Source organism: Drosophila suzukii, chromosome 3 (genome assembly GCF_043229965.1).
Source record: "Drosophila suzukii chromosome 3, CBGP_Dsuzu_IsoJpt1.0, whole genome shotgun sequence".
Taxonomy (NCBI): Eukaryota; Metazoa; Arthropoda; class Insecta; order Diptera; family Drosophilidae; genus Drosophila; species Drosophila suzukii.
Genome location: NC_092082.1, coordinates 23291509 through 23306207, shown reverse-complemented (window position 1 = coordinate 23306207; position 14699 = coordinate 23291509). Strand labels below are relative to the sequence as shown.

The following is a 14699-nucleotide window of genomic DNA, read 5'->3' as shown; positions in this document are numbered from 1 at the left end:
TATTATTACTCAATATCACTATTTATTAAATGTTAGAATGGTTCCAAAAACAGTGTAATGATACAAAATAAAACCGTTATGAAATTCCTGAGAATAATAATAATAATAATAAATAATAAAGAATAATAACAGGCTTAAATTATACCCTCATTCCAATTATAGAGGAGTAGTAAAAAGTGATAGATAGAAAAGTGATAGAAAATAATTATACAATGAAGTTCCAGAGAGTGGCACAGAATAGAAAGATTAAATACTATCCTTACCTTATAGGGTTTTCCTGGACCTAATCCCTTATCCTGTTCTCTTCTCATCATGCTCGCTGCTACCCTGCAGCTAATTAGTACAAGAGGACGCTCCCGTCCAATCTTATTACGCTGCGCACTCCCCACCTCCTCGATCCCAATCAGAACCCAATGTCAAAGACAAGCCCAGGTAATGTCACTGATTACGATTACTGTGTTGGACTTATCGCATTCGCTACGTTCCTTCTCCGCGTGAACTATGCGTTGCGGGGCTCCCCGAAGTATGCTAAGCATTTCAGAAATTGAAATTTATAAAACGGCTAAGACGCAAAACCTTGGCAGCCAGCGAGTCAGCCAGCCAAATGTAATGGCAAGCGGGATTTTCCCCAGTCAATGGCTTCAATTTGCTTTTACGAGACTGGTGGAGGAAGGCCCGTAAACTATTTTCCCGGGAGGAAGTGTCCCGTGGAATGCCAGCAATCTCGGCTGTGTTTGCAGCATCAATTCTGGAAGTGTAATTGCCGCAATTACCGTAAATTTCTGTTCTGAATTGTTGTCGCATTAAAGTTAATTTCGGTTGTCTTTTGTTTTGCCACTATTTCGGAATTGGAAAGTGGCAACTTTCCCTTTTTGGTCGAATCAAAACACATTTGTCGCCAATCAAGCGTCACCGGCCTGTTGCACACAGCCCCAAAAGGAGCTTTTTTCTCTTAGTTATCCTGGGGCTCTCTTCGATTTAGCCCTAAGAGAGCCTAGTTTTTGACCAATTTTTGGCTGAATCGCGATTCCGGCTTTGTCCATTATGCTAAGTGCGCCAGCTACACTTTGAAGCTGCCAATGTCTTTGCCTTTCCCTGCTGTTTATGCTAAGCACCTGCACATTAGGCCGTTGATGGTTATTAGGCGAAAGCAGTTGGCCCCCAACCTTGCCCAGGTGTTTTGGGCCTCGAGCTGGGGAAAGAACAGCAAAATGGGGGAAAGGTGGCAAAGAGATTGCACTTTTTTCGCCGTAATGGAATTAGAAAGGACTCTCGGATATGAGGCACAGAATGCAGGCTGTCAGCGATGCTAATTGGATCCCTCTTAATTGGATTAACGAGCAGGATGGGTAATCAAGTCGATTTCTAAGGAAACCCTATGACGGAAAGCCCTTAAAGAAGTATGTGTCGGAGGGCACATGTGGGGAATTTAAGCTGGTGAAGGGAAAGTCGTTAGCTTTTCCTATAAAAAGTACTCAGTTTGCCTCACAAATTTAAGGGGACTTAAATGCGTTTATAATATTTATAAAGATTGTTTTAATGGCTGCCGACATCTCATCATAGGATGTCTAAAATATAATAGTTATTAAAGCCTTCAAAATAAAGAAAAGATTATGGAAGCTCTGTGGCTTGAATTTCCAATAGATTGGATGCCCAAAGTGTATTGTAACAATTAAATGTGCAGAAAACCAATTCAACTGTTGATTTATTTATTTCTTTAATAAAATAGAGATCAATTTGTATTTTACTCCCATCCTCAAATCAAATATTGAATGCATAAGGGTTTCTTTATTTCTTCGGGCGAATACAGGAGGCTTGATTGGCCTGCTCCGCAACAATTGCCATCACTTGGTGACTGAGAAAGCCAGACAAGCCACAATTTGTTTTGCACTATTTGAGTTAAGCATCTCCTTTGCAAACAGCTCGTTGTTCGGGCCAAGACAAAGTTGCGCCTTCTCCCTTTGTTTTGCGTAGATACGTGTGAAATGAAAAGTTTCCCAGGCCAAAATCACGAACGTAAATCAGTTAACTTGTAAACAACACACAGGGAACACACACACCTTCGGTCTGGCTGGATGTTATCTCAAAAAACTTTCGCACATGTCTCCTGTCACCTCATTTGCAAAATTGAAAGCCAAAACTTGGGCGAAAAGTTGGCAAGGATGCCGGGGGATGTAGGTCCTTCCACATCCCCGGCTTGCCTAGCATGTTGTCTTCGGGCTCTTGTTTGATGTAAAATAAATTGACATTTAGTTGCCGATGTACCCACGGCACTTTCCCTCGCTTCCCGTTAAATCCAGATTTTGCCGAGGCAATTTCTGGCTGCAAGTGTCAGAACGTGTTAATAGATTTCCAACGTTGTCGGGTCTGTGGAAATATTTAGTTGCATATTTAAATTCACATCGTAGCTGGAGGAGTCCAGGAACCCTTGTTCACATGGCACCCCACCTGCTGCAGATCCGGCTGGATGTTGACACATTTCGGGTTACCTTGGCAACTGTTTCTTGATGTATGTCGCCACACGGACCTGGCCCCCGGTGGCTTTGCTCCGGCTTTCCTTGATTTTCCCCTAACACACTCCTTTCAGGACTCTAACTGCTGCCGATTCACCTGATTGCATATCTGTGAAACAACATCGACAGCATGCTTTGCTTTCATTTAGCAGAAAGCGCCTTGTGGGAAATGTTTGTTGTCGTAGGAGACGCCTTTCAATATGCATTGCATTTGCATTTCTAATTTCTTTTCCTGCCAGGAGCGTTGCGATGTTGATCGAGCAGGAGTCGGATGGGGATATATAGCAGGTAAGTGTGGCTACAGGCCTTGTGAATCGGGTTTCGCAGAGCAGGTAATTTCATTAAACTAGGAGGAACTAAAGTTTGATTGAGTAATTATTAACCACTGAGATTTTACTAGCCTTAGTGCAGTTGGTTTTAATTATTATCTTAGGCAAACTAATATAGTGAAGTTTTATTTCCAACGTTGTGTTATACAGGATATACCAAAATGTATATAACATTGATAGATAACTATTGATTGAGCATATGAGTATTTAAGTAAATGAGTATTTAAGTAGATTAAAGAAAGTACAATTCCAACATATCAGTGACTTTATGTCCTAACAACTTTATCGTATCCCCCTAGGGATGCCAATCTGCTCTTAATAATGGGGTTGCCAGAAATAGCATTTGTAATATATACCGCCTTCTACATATATATACTAATTTGTCAAGATATTGCAACTAGTAAACTTGTATTTCATTTCTATAAATCTATGCATAAGTTTCTGTACAAGTGGTCTAGCAATCATGGTATTTTTGCATATATGTTAAATTATTGAAGTAATTTTGTATCTTTTTTTCTAAAAATCTCGACCTTTCATTCCATTAAAAGCAATGACTTTTTCGTCTATTGCCAGCTCCCTTTGCATTTTCCACGGAATGTTTCCCCGACTAGTTCACCCTCAGCTGACTTTTGGACACCCCTTGGTGAACCCAATATGAAAATCATTTGCCGCTCTCTACAATTATGGCCAGCGAGGGAAAGACAAACACTTGCACTTGATTTTTATTCATGACTTCATTTAAATGGAAATTATTAGTGTCATTTGTAGCCGGCGAACCCCCGAAAAAGCGACAGTGAAATGAGAATTCTGAATATCTCATAAAATGGCATTTAGGCCAAGGGAGGAAATGGCCGGAGAAAATGAACCATGGCAACCATGTCGCATGTGACCTTGGCTAAGTTTTCCTTGGGCGCCCACTTCCCCCGGGTCTCAGCTGTCCTTCCTGGACGTGTTCTCGTTTTTCCCGGTTGGTTTTTGTTGCCTTGTTTGGGGGACCCTCAACCATAATGTTTGCATAATTTACTTTCGTTTGCGTTTAAAGGTTTTCAAATTACTTTTTAATTTGGTTTTTCCGTCTTGAGTTACGCGCACAAAACGGCGATGAATGGCAACAAAAACAAGTCAAATAAATATGCAAATTTGTTCGTTCCTGTTTTCATGAGTTTTATTTATTGAAAATGGGTAATGGTTAATGGCTTCGAAATGGGAGGGGGAGGCTTACCATAATGAGGCACTTTTTGGAAACAAATTTCTTGCCTCTTGCCAAGGATGAAATTATGGAGACTCACCTGGAAGTTAAACTTTTTAACTCAACTTTATAAATATTATCAAATTTGTGCTGCCTCTTTAAGACCACTTTTTAAAACAATTACTCCATGGACAATTCAAGCGAGTGTTATACACAAGCTGGGCCGACACTTTCATTGATTGCCGCTTTCTCTGCCAAACAAAAGACATATTTTCCGACAAAAGAATTGCTCTGAAGGGCGCGCAGGTCTGCCAGCGATTAATATTGCAGAAAATTATTAATTATGTATGCGACACGGGGTAGAAAATGGGAATTCCAGTGTCTGCCGGGGCTCAGATAAAAAGCAGCAATAATGCAGCTAGCAAACCAGGGAAACTGAGGGAAGCCCGGCGAAACTTTGGAAACTTTTGCTTTCGACGGCGACGGCGACGATATTTGATATTTATGTTGCACACTGTCGATGTCGAACTTTGACATCTACGTGGCACCAGACCCCCAACAACTGCAAAACAAAATTTTAACAAAATTTGTATCAATATTTGAGACTCAGAAAAAAACGAAATTCGATTTTTATTTACTATGTAATATCTTTGTGAAATATAATAATTTATAGAGTTCTTTAATAAATAGTTTCTGAGATGAATGAAATAGACTCTAGACAACTTTAATACAAATTTACCCACAAATAATTCAGAAACTATTTATTAAAGAAGTCTATAACTCTATTATATAAAAAAAATTTCCAAATATACTCGTATAACATAATAATAATGATACATCCTCTGTTTCAACTAACTTAAATCTTTTGAATTTACTTATTATATTAAAACATACAGGCAGAGGTTGCCATGACTTTTTAAAATAAATCAATTAAATGTAGAAAAGTAAGCAAACATCATAATACCATCAGAAATCATGAGACGGCTCTGGAAGTTAGAAACTAATCATAAAATTTTGTTGCATACTTTTAGACACCTTTATGTGGAACTGTAAAGATCTCGAGATTTTAGATGGGTAAGTCGATCAAAATCTATTATATCGTTAATACAGAGCACCATTTATCCCGTTTTTCCCCGTGTAGTTTCCGGATTCCTGCACTCAATGCCAATAGCCAACAATGATAAACCTCAGGAGCCTCTCACTGGGATGTCGAGAGGACATTGGCAAGTCTCGACAAGGGCTCATTTGTAATTCAACTCGGCCGGGACATTGATGTGTGAGTGGCAGCCTTGCACTTGGCAGTGCCTAAGTATCTGGGCATGTATCCTCGCAATCCTTGCAATCCCTACTTGTTGGCGAGCACGTGCCCAGAGTAGCTGGTTGCCATTCGCATGCTATGTGTGCAGGGGACTAATGGATGTGGCCCAGTTGGCTCTATTTCAATGCGGATGGATTGCCGGGAGCTTAGCTTTCGACCAGCAGCAGTCATGCATAATGTCTCTCGACTCCTCAAAATCCTGGTTCCCAGAAAGGCAGCCCTTCTCCCAGTCGCAGTACATGCGGTTGTGTCAATTTTGTGCAATTACTTTGGCTGCCGTTTGGCATAAATTAATTGCAATACGGTACCCACTTGATATATGCGACGTATTAAGGCCTCGTTGCCACGTAATTAAAATTGTGCAATAGTAAATCAAGCTGATGGGCAACGTCACAGTGTGTGGATGTGTAAAAGGCAATTTAAGTGACAGTAATGGGTTGCATTTAAGATTGATTTCAGTTGAGGGCTTGCCAAACTGTTCCACAGGGACAGGGATTTTCCATTACTTTCTCATATTTAAAAAAAAAGGTGTATGCAAATAATGAGTATTAGCAGGGCATTAAACACTATAAAAAACGATGCTTTTTGAAATGAAAGCTTTGTAATATTTTTAAAAATAAAAAAAATTCTTTCTTTTAAAATATTACTAAATTGAATGGAAACACTACGTAATACTACATTTAATTGTTGCATTTATTCTTTCGGTGTACTTTTTCGGACCCAGCTGCCACTTGGCTTTATTCGAATATCCATTGACGCCAAATGTCAAATGAATAGCCAAACAGCTTTACAAATAAATTCCAGGAACTGCAAATAAAGAAACAAATAAATAAACAAACTGAAGGCGAAAGGAAAACACGTAAATAGGAAAATTCCTCGGCCAACGAAAATGCTGAGCTGCAAGCTGAAAGGCAAATAAAAACAGAAAGCTGAAATCAGAAAGTGAAAAGTTGTAAACAAAATGCGTTGTATTAACGTTCCCTACTCCAAAAAATCGAAAGGAGGAAATTCGAGGGGCACACACACACACCCAGAATTTATGTGCAATCAGCCCGACACGTATGTGCTACGTGTGTGTGAGTGTCGAGGTGGGCGGGGCACCTAACACCACCCACCGCCCACCGCCCACCACGTCCTGTTCGACATTGACACCCGCAGAGAAACGGCCAACAGCGAATGCCACTAAAACCAAAAACCCAAAAAGGCCAAGAGCAAAAACAACAAGCCTGACCTTTCGGACTAAGATGGTGGGCGTGGAAGGGGGCGTGTGTCGGTGTGACCCGGGCAAGAGTGTGTGTGCGAGTGGAATTGTTAGGCATACAAGCGAACCATTCCATTTGTCATGTGTTTGTGTTTATTTTGGCAAACGCACATTACACTGGTCAGCAGGGCACTCGCAATTTGACAGCTCCGAATGTCAAGCTGTCAAAAGACCAGAGATTAGATTTTAAACGTATGCTTAACAAACTAGTCCGTCCCTCACTCCACTTACAAGGATTTAAACTTTGATCATAATAGGATTTTAAAGATTCGTTTTGTTGAAAAACAAGCCATAATTCTGTTCTATTTATCATTATCTTAAATATTTTAATAATTAAGTTTAGCTCATAATTCCAATATATCGTATTCCTATATGCTGCAGCTCAGTGCCCCAGACAATTCAGTTGGCGCCTTTTTCTACGGCCATTAATATGATTTTTATGCTCTGTTGTTGTGGGTACTTTACCCAAAGTTGTTTGCTAATGGGCTCGGAATTTCGTGGATATGACAGGCCCCGAAAAGTGCGTGCTTTGCCCCGCCCGCCGCCCACTTCGTTTATTACTTTCTCCATTTCGCCGTGCAATTAGCGATGTTTAAAGCCTCGAAAGCATTACCCATACGCACCGTGGACGCCTGATAGGCCGAATGCCAATTACACAACCGCAAGCACACGCACACACCCACACTTCGGCGGCCTCCATTTACAGTCAATTATGCAAAATAAGCACACCAATATACACCCACACACAACGCTTACCTGAACTACTGAGCGTAACCCAATCCCCCCACCGTAAACCCCTGTTACGGGTCTGTGAAATTGGATGGTCCATAATGCAATTGGAAAGCCAACTTTATGGGCCCTTGGGGATGCGGGAGTTGGGGTCCTGATCTTTGAATTAACGCCCATAATTAACGAGGCTGCTGGGGCCAGATATGGAAATCGATAAGCCCTTCCAAAGTGCGTAGTCTTAGCGTTTTAAGATAAAAACAACTAGCGACAGCACTTTAAGATAATATATTATTTAAAATTGGTAATATTTTACAATGAAAAGGCTTTATTTAATAGTAGTACTTAACAATACTTTTAACCAAAGTGTGTACTTAAATTGTTATGATGCACTTATCACACAAGAACAATAGTAGTATATACATAGTTTTTGCCCTAGCAATTTTCCCAACTTCACTTGAAATTTGATTTAAAATGTTGTTTAATTAAAATTTTCCGGTTCTGTCTTGAGCACAATACCTCTTTCAACACCTCTTTTTCCAAGGCTGAGTCGCCTGTCTCCTGGGCGTTCATTTATTCATTAATGGATGGGAGAGCCCCATCATTTTTAACACCCACCCTCAGTTTTTCATGGTCCTGCATTTCAGTTGGGGCTCTGCAGAGCACCAGGGGAATGCAAGTTATGTCCGGCAAACAATGCGAACAATGGGGCCCACCTTTGCATAAATAAAAGAGCGAGTGCTGAATTTACCATTTGCCATTATGGAAGGGAATCTGGCTGGGACGGTGAAAGGAGTCGGCATTCAGGACATTTCCCACCATGCGTGTGCGTGGGCAAACATTTCACTATTTGAAAATTAAATGGATTTCTATTTGGACTCACTGTCAGGACGAGGCAACTACTTGATGTCTGCCTCTCTGGGCAAACACTCAACCACTTCCCAGGCACTTTCGCCACATCCAGTGGCAAGTGTATGGAAGTGCGCTGTGCCACTGTGGCTATCCCCTATTTTTTGGAGTGTCTCCCCACCCGGAAAGCCCCCAGAAATCCCCACACCAGTGTCAAAAGCAGAGCTGTGCCAGGAACGTCCTGGGGCGGGTTCTTAAGTGTTCGTAATGATTGTGGCGAGCTAAACTAAACCAAACTCGACTTGACTAGAAGCCAGTTGTCAGTGTCATCGTTGGCCGAACTCCGGGCAACGCCATCCCGGCTTAACCCACCGAAACCCCCTCGGCATCGTCATTTTGAAGCACCGCCTAGGGAAAATAGTGTTAATGATGCTGATCTCGGAGCACACGCGCCGCATCCTCGAGTGCTTTAATGGCACCGCCATCGCCACACCATTTCATCCTCGTTTCCCGTGGACTCTTTGTAGTTTTAAATTTTTATGGCCATGTTGCGCACTTCATGTGGCAATTGTGTCCTCGCAGTCGCCGCCAAGCGAAAGTTTTGTGGTCACATGAAACTCAATGGTCTTCATCAGACTGCGGCTAGCTGGAATGGCTTTCGGGCGAAAGGGTTAGCCAAATTGGCCAGTTGAATCCTAAATCTCTGGTGTGAAGTTACCCTTATAAACACCCACAAAGAAAGTAAATTAAGTGAGTAAAGTTAATTATAGCATGCATAATAGAAGCGCATGTTGACAAAATTAAAGAACTATTTTTAACTACAATAATAATATTATACTTTTCCATTTCAGATAACATAATAGTTTAAAAAAAAAGATGTTTTCTTAAGATTAAAGGTTTGATCAATACAAAAAAGGAATTGTTTTCAAATGGTATTTATTGTTTTTTAAACCATTGATTAGGGTGTTAATCTTAGTAGCATTCATCTCACTGTGCTGTGATTAAATATGTACACTATACACGGTTTTATTCGAACCATATGTTTGCTTGGCCAACAACCTTTTCCATCGATTACACAGGGTTCTGTTCGCTCACCAAGGTATTGTAATAAATTGCTTTTGTGGGACTTAATTGATTAGCCTTGATCAGCTGCGCTCCAGGACATCAGACCGGGGGAGGTTGGCTGGAGGACTTGGCCTCGAGTTGGTCAGTCGCCAGCGCCTCCAATCTATTTATTCATGCCGTGTTTATTTCTTCGGCGTTCCGGGCCGTTGACTGATGGTTTATTACTCTCCATATACTATACACAGCCGACGTGTTGGCCTTTCGGGCCAAGGTGGGAAAACCAAAAGGACTTGGCCGGATCGGCTCACTTCACTAATAGTAAGAGTAATCACATAAGCGGAACCAGTTGGCAAGGAAAGAGTCTCCCAGGGGGTGTGATTTAGTAAATTGGTTTGGAATATATGGTTAAAATATGTTCTTCTGAATAAAATCGTACCCTTATAAACAATATTACATAAACTAACTTAAGCTAAAAAAAAATGAATTGCACATAAAATACTAGGTAATTTAAAATAACAAAATATCACATTTTTTAAGCATACTTTTGAACTTAGACTACCGTTCAAACTAATAAATCTCTTTAACGACACACTTTGTTTTTGTTGGTCACAAAAATGTGTATTATTATATTTATATCAGAGTAAAAAATTAATTTCTTTACCACTCTTTTAATCACTTATCGGATCATTTTCACTGACAGCTGGCATAAAAAACTTCCACTTAGTTTGCTCAATTAAATCCAAAAACTTATTAACTTCAACGAAAATAAGTTTCCGCTGGTTTAATTGCAAACTACTTAATCATTTATCCAATCACGGTCCACGGTCCGAACAATTGTTGCTATGGAGGCGGAATATCCCAGTGGCGTCCCCATTCAATTAAAGTAGTTTCTGCTGATGCTGCGACTTTTCCCAACGCCTTAATGCAATTGAGCTACGCCAGAGCTGAGTCTGTATATTTCTACACAAAAGAAAATCAAAAAGATTCTTTTCTTTCGATCAGATATTATTATAGCAAAATAAAAACATATTTATTTTCAAATGTTATAATTACAGAAGAACAGATAACCCTGTGAATATTAAGCAGTTTTTGTAATAAAAAATGCAACGCAAAAAGACTAGAAATATTTTAAAAGTGTAAAAATATTTTTAATTTAAATTTATAGCTTAAATTGAATACTTAAAGAATATATAATGGAATAAAATAAAATATATTAAACATTTTTTAAATAACTATTCGTACTTGTATGGTGGCCATTATGAAATGATACCCTTAATGGCCACCCTAACACATCATATAAAAACTGAAATATTTCAACATTCTCGATCCACTTTCTCACAGTGTACCCGTATCTCTGGCCATGTCCATCGACCTCGGCAGGGGAGCATTTGACAGGCGTGTCGTGTTACCAGCGCCTTATGCCTGTCTCTGTGTGCTGCATTAGCCCGGCTTTATCCGAGCCACTCACACAGGGGCACATATGCTGATGGGGGTGGTGAGACTGGGGAGAAAGTGGGGAAAGTCGGGGCCTCTGCCAGCCCTGTCACTTATGCAAAATCCTCTAATGGAGGCATGCCGAGGTGTAAGAAAAACAGCAAAAAGCGGAAAACTCTAGCATGGCAATGCAGCCTGGATGCTGTTGCTTTCCCGCTTTCTTTTTGCTCCTTTCTTGCCATTACATACAAATGCTCTTTAAGCGGATTTCGTAGCGTTTTACTTGTTTGCCATTGTTAAACTGAGTGCTCAGCATAAGGCTGCGACTCCCAGACGACCGCCGGACCAGCAGGATACTCGTTAAAGCTGAGCCGGTCCTCCTGGTTTTTCCGACGGTTTCGGGTCCTTGGGATGTGTGGCCAAGGGAAGGAGTAGGAATATTGTCTTTTTAGGGAGTACAGAAAATATCACAAGGTATACAAGAACAATATGTAGTGATTTTTATAAAAATAATAGATGAAGGATTTTATTATATATATTATTATATTTAATAGATTTTTAATTTATATTTTTTTTTAATTTTAAATAAAAACATTTTAGGCATAAAAGACTTTGTTTTACTATTCTCAGCCTCTCTTCGGTTTACAGGTAATGTTCTTTGTCGACCACGAAGTTAAACTGACTGCTAATTTGATACAAAAAATCAAAACTCGACCGAAAGTGCTTAGGCATATTTTTCTTAACGTTTTCTTTGGGGATGGCCGAAAAAACCAGCGGGAACAGTTGGCAAACCCTTTTAATTATGCCGGAACATGCGCAAATATTTTTCTTATGGCCGCTTCACTCTTCGCTGCTTAACATTAATTAATTCTCGGCTTACGGAATAGTCAAGTGTGTGTGGATGGTTGGCCTGCTGACTTGGGGCCGGAAAAGTCAACGTTGGCTGCCCGATTTTTAATTAAATTATGGGAAAGTATATTTGCCTAATTTGATAAGAAATTCCTGTATATAAGGTATATAAGGCTTAAAAAGCATACGAATGTAATACCCCTGAGGGCGTACATTATTATTCTTGTCCCCTCTCGAACTCTAGTGGTATTACATAAGCTAGGAGTTGGGGCCTTTCGCAGTACAGCCCATGAATTATTCCCCCATTGATCCCTATGTTCGACCATCAGCAAGTGGCGCAAATCAGGCGTCAACCTCCACCATTGAAATCAATCAAGTATAAGGCGCAGACGTTTGCGATTTTACGAGGCTAAGGCATCAGAAACAACGACAAGCAGTAGGAAAGAAATGTCATAAAACTTATTTACTTAGCACCAGCGAAATGGTTCGCACAGAAGGCAGGTTCTCCTTAAACAAAGGCCAAGAGAAAGCTGCATAAAACGAAGTAAAATCTGAGAAGAAAGCGGAAAGCAGAGTCAAGTCAACGAAAATGGGCTGTCAATAATCATAAAATTCCTGGGGAGCAAAAGTGGGGGAAAATACCGACTCGGCGGAAAGGAGGCGAATGAGAAATGAGATTCCGGGCGATGAGCTGCTACTCGAATTTGTTAAATTGCCTGTGAATGACAAATATTGTGTTATAATTTCTATTACGAAAATTAAGAAGCGGCACCACATTGCGTATGCGCATTATTTAATTTGTCTAAGTGTTGTCGCCATAACGTAGTCCTGAAATTGGTCCATTTGGGGATTTAAAAAGACACTGCAAAAGCGGGCAGATCTTAAAGGCCTCGAATGGCGTCTAATGGCCAGTGACATAAGACATAAGACACAGACTGACAGCGGGGCCCAGACAGCTTTCAGCCAATCCCTCTTACCGTCCGAACGGAGGGCCTAACGTGTTTGGACAGGGCCAAGAAGCGTAGACAAAGGCAGACAGAAGCGACTTCAAGTGGGTGGCAAACACAGAAGTGGTTTCTTTAATTTTGCAGTCCTACAACTTTCCCCTCCGCAAAAGCTTTATGAATTTTATATGCACCCGAAGAGTGTGCTATATGAAATTCAAGTTGTTTTGGGCCGAAATAAAAATGGCAAAGTTCGGTTTCAACCGAATTTTGTTGCCCACCTTCAGGCTTAGGCTCTGAAAGAAATCGATTCGCCATCCGATAAATACCTAAGTGATAAAATATGCAAAATAATATATCGTGTCATAAGTCATTTAATTTAAAATCCTCTGAGGCTTAGATAAAAGTGAGCTGAAACTATTAAAGCGGTGTAATTGTTTTGCTTTTTCACGACATCTGACAACAATGAGTTGAAATTTATTCTTCAATGTTTCACTTTATGTATTGCTATTAAAAGGGTAAGTCTTTTATTTTTATAGATGCCTTTCCTTGATAGATGCCTTCTATCGACAATAATTTTTCTAGAGCACTTCAACAAAGTTTAAAATGAAATATAAATGCCTTGCTGCCTTCAATTAAAACTTTCCACTCGCCACATGCGGCAAAAGGGAATAATATGAAATCAAGAGTCGCAATGAATAGTCGCGCTAAGGTTCGTTGGCTGGTCGTCTCCACAACTCATCAAAATGAGCAGCGGATACTTAATCTGATTTACTTGCCTCAGTCGAGTCAGAGCCAACAGGATAGCAGCCAAAGCTCTGGCAAACCGAGCAAACAAGCGTCTTCATAAAAAGCGACATCTCGACCGGGCCAAGAGGGTTTTCTGGGGATGAGTGGCAGGGGGAGTGGAATGGCGGCCCAGGACTTTGGCTGCCATGGGCGGCTCATAGCTGGCGTTCTGCGGCGTTGTGTACATCATAAAAGAGCGATAAGATAACCATGCCCAGCCACGACGACCGTGGCACTTGGCTGCTCGAAACCCCCGCTTCACGACATCCTCTTGGCAGACTAAGACAGCCTTTTGATACCCTCTATATACTTGCTTTGGCTTACAGGATTAGTTTTACAGGATTTACATTTCTTAAAAATTAGAACATCAGAATATTACTAATAGGAAGGTTGGTCATTTATATTAGATATTAAAAACTTATTTTAGAAACAAGATACATCGGTTTACAAATGTATTATAAAAAAAATTGAACAAAAAAGAATTATTCAAGCAAAGACATTATTAAGATCATATCCTGACTCTATAGACTCTATAAAACTTTGAGATAGTAAAGCAACCAGCAACTTGATTGCACACTTAAGCCATATTGAAAATGGTTTTGACACAGTAGTTTTGAAGACCCCCTGCCTTCTAAGGGTATCCCCAGTTTAGTGAAAATTTCTCTCCTAGTGCTATATTTGATTTTCATTGCCCGGTGGCCTTGGTCCTTCCCCCACCAAACAACCACCTCCTGTCCCTTGTTCTCCCCCCACTTCGTTTGGTTTTTGAGCTGGCAGCATCTTTAGTGTGATTTATTTGGGCAGAGCACAATGTACTTTCGTTTCAAATAAATCATAAATTTCTACGCACTGCCTTGCAGTACGCAATTGTTGTTTATGTTGCCCCAGCTCCGGGTTCTGCCACTCCCAATAATAATTTTGGCCCATCTTCTGAATTTTCCCCATATATTTTCTAGCATTTTCAAGCCCGAGTTGCCACGTCTTCTGGCCTATGGCCGCGTTGCGACAGCAATTGAGTTATCCAAAAAGGCTATCTAAACAGAAAGGAGATATATTATATTTATTGTATTTTTATGGCACTTGGGCATTTGGCCTAAGTCGTCCAGCGTTTTGTTTGTCCTGTTGAAAAATGTAAAACGGATCTCGACCCTCTGCAAGGCCGCAGGGAGAATTATGAGCCAAACGCGACTCGCATGGCTAAAAGGGGGTTGGGTGAGGGTGGTTCCTCCAGGGGGTGGCTCCTCCATTCCAGACCGTGTTGAGATGGAAAACATGATTTGTGACGCTTTTTGTTAAGCCAGCTAGTCGAGTAAGATTTAGCTCGACTGCAAGTTTGATTTACAGGCAATACTTCATTCTGTTGTCAAAAATTACTCTAAGAAAACTACGTTAACATTAGGATTTCCAAAAATAGCTTTCAAGCTATTTCCATA

At 40.6% G+C, this 14699-nt stretch overlaps 1 long non-coding RNA gene across 1 annotated transcript; it reads right to left on the bottom strand.

Annotated features, from left to right (window-relative positions):
* Nucleotides 1-1692: 1692 nt before the first annotated feature.
* LOC139353084 (uncharacterized) lies at nucleotides 1693-2560 on the bottom strand. Its single transcript, XR_011604218.1, has 2 exons — nucleotides 2449-2560; nucleotides 1693-2367 (listed from the first exon to the last, which is right to left on the bottom strand). It is a non-coding gene; the product is annotated as an uncharacterized lncRNA (long non-coding RNA).
* Between the last annotated feature and the right edge of the window lie 12139 nt (nucleotides 2561-14699).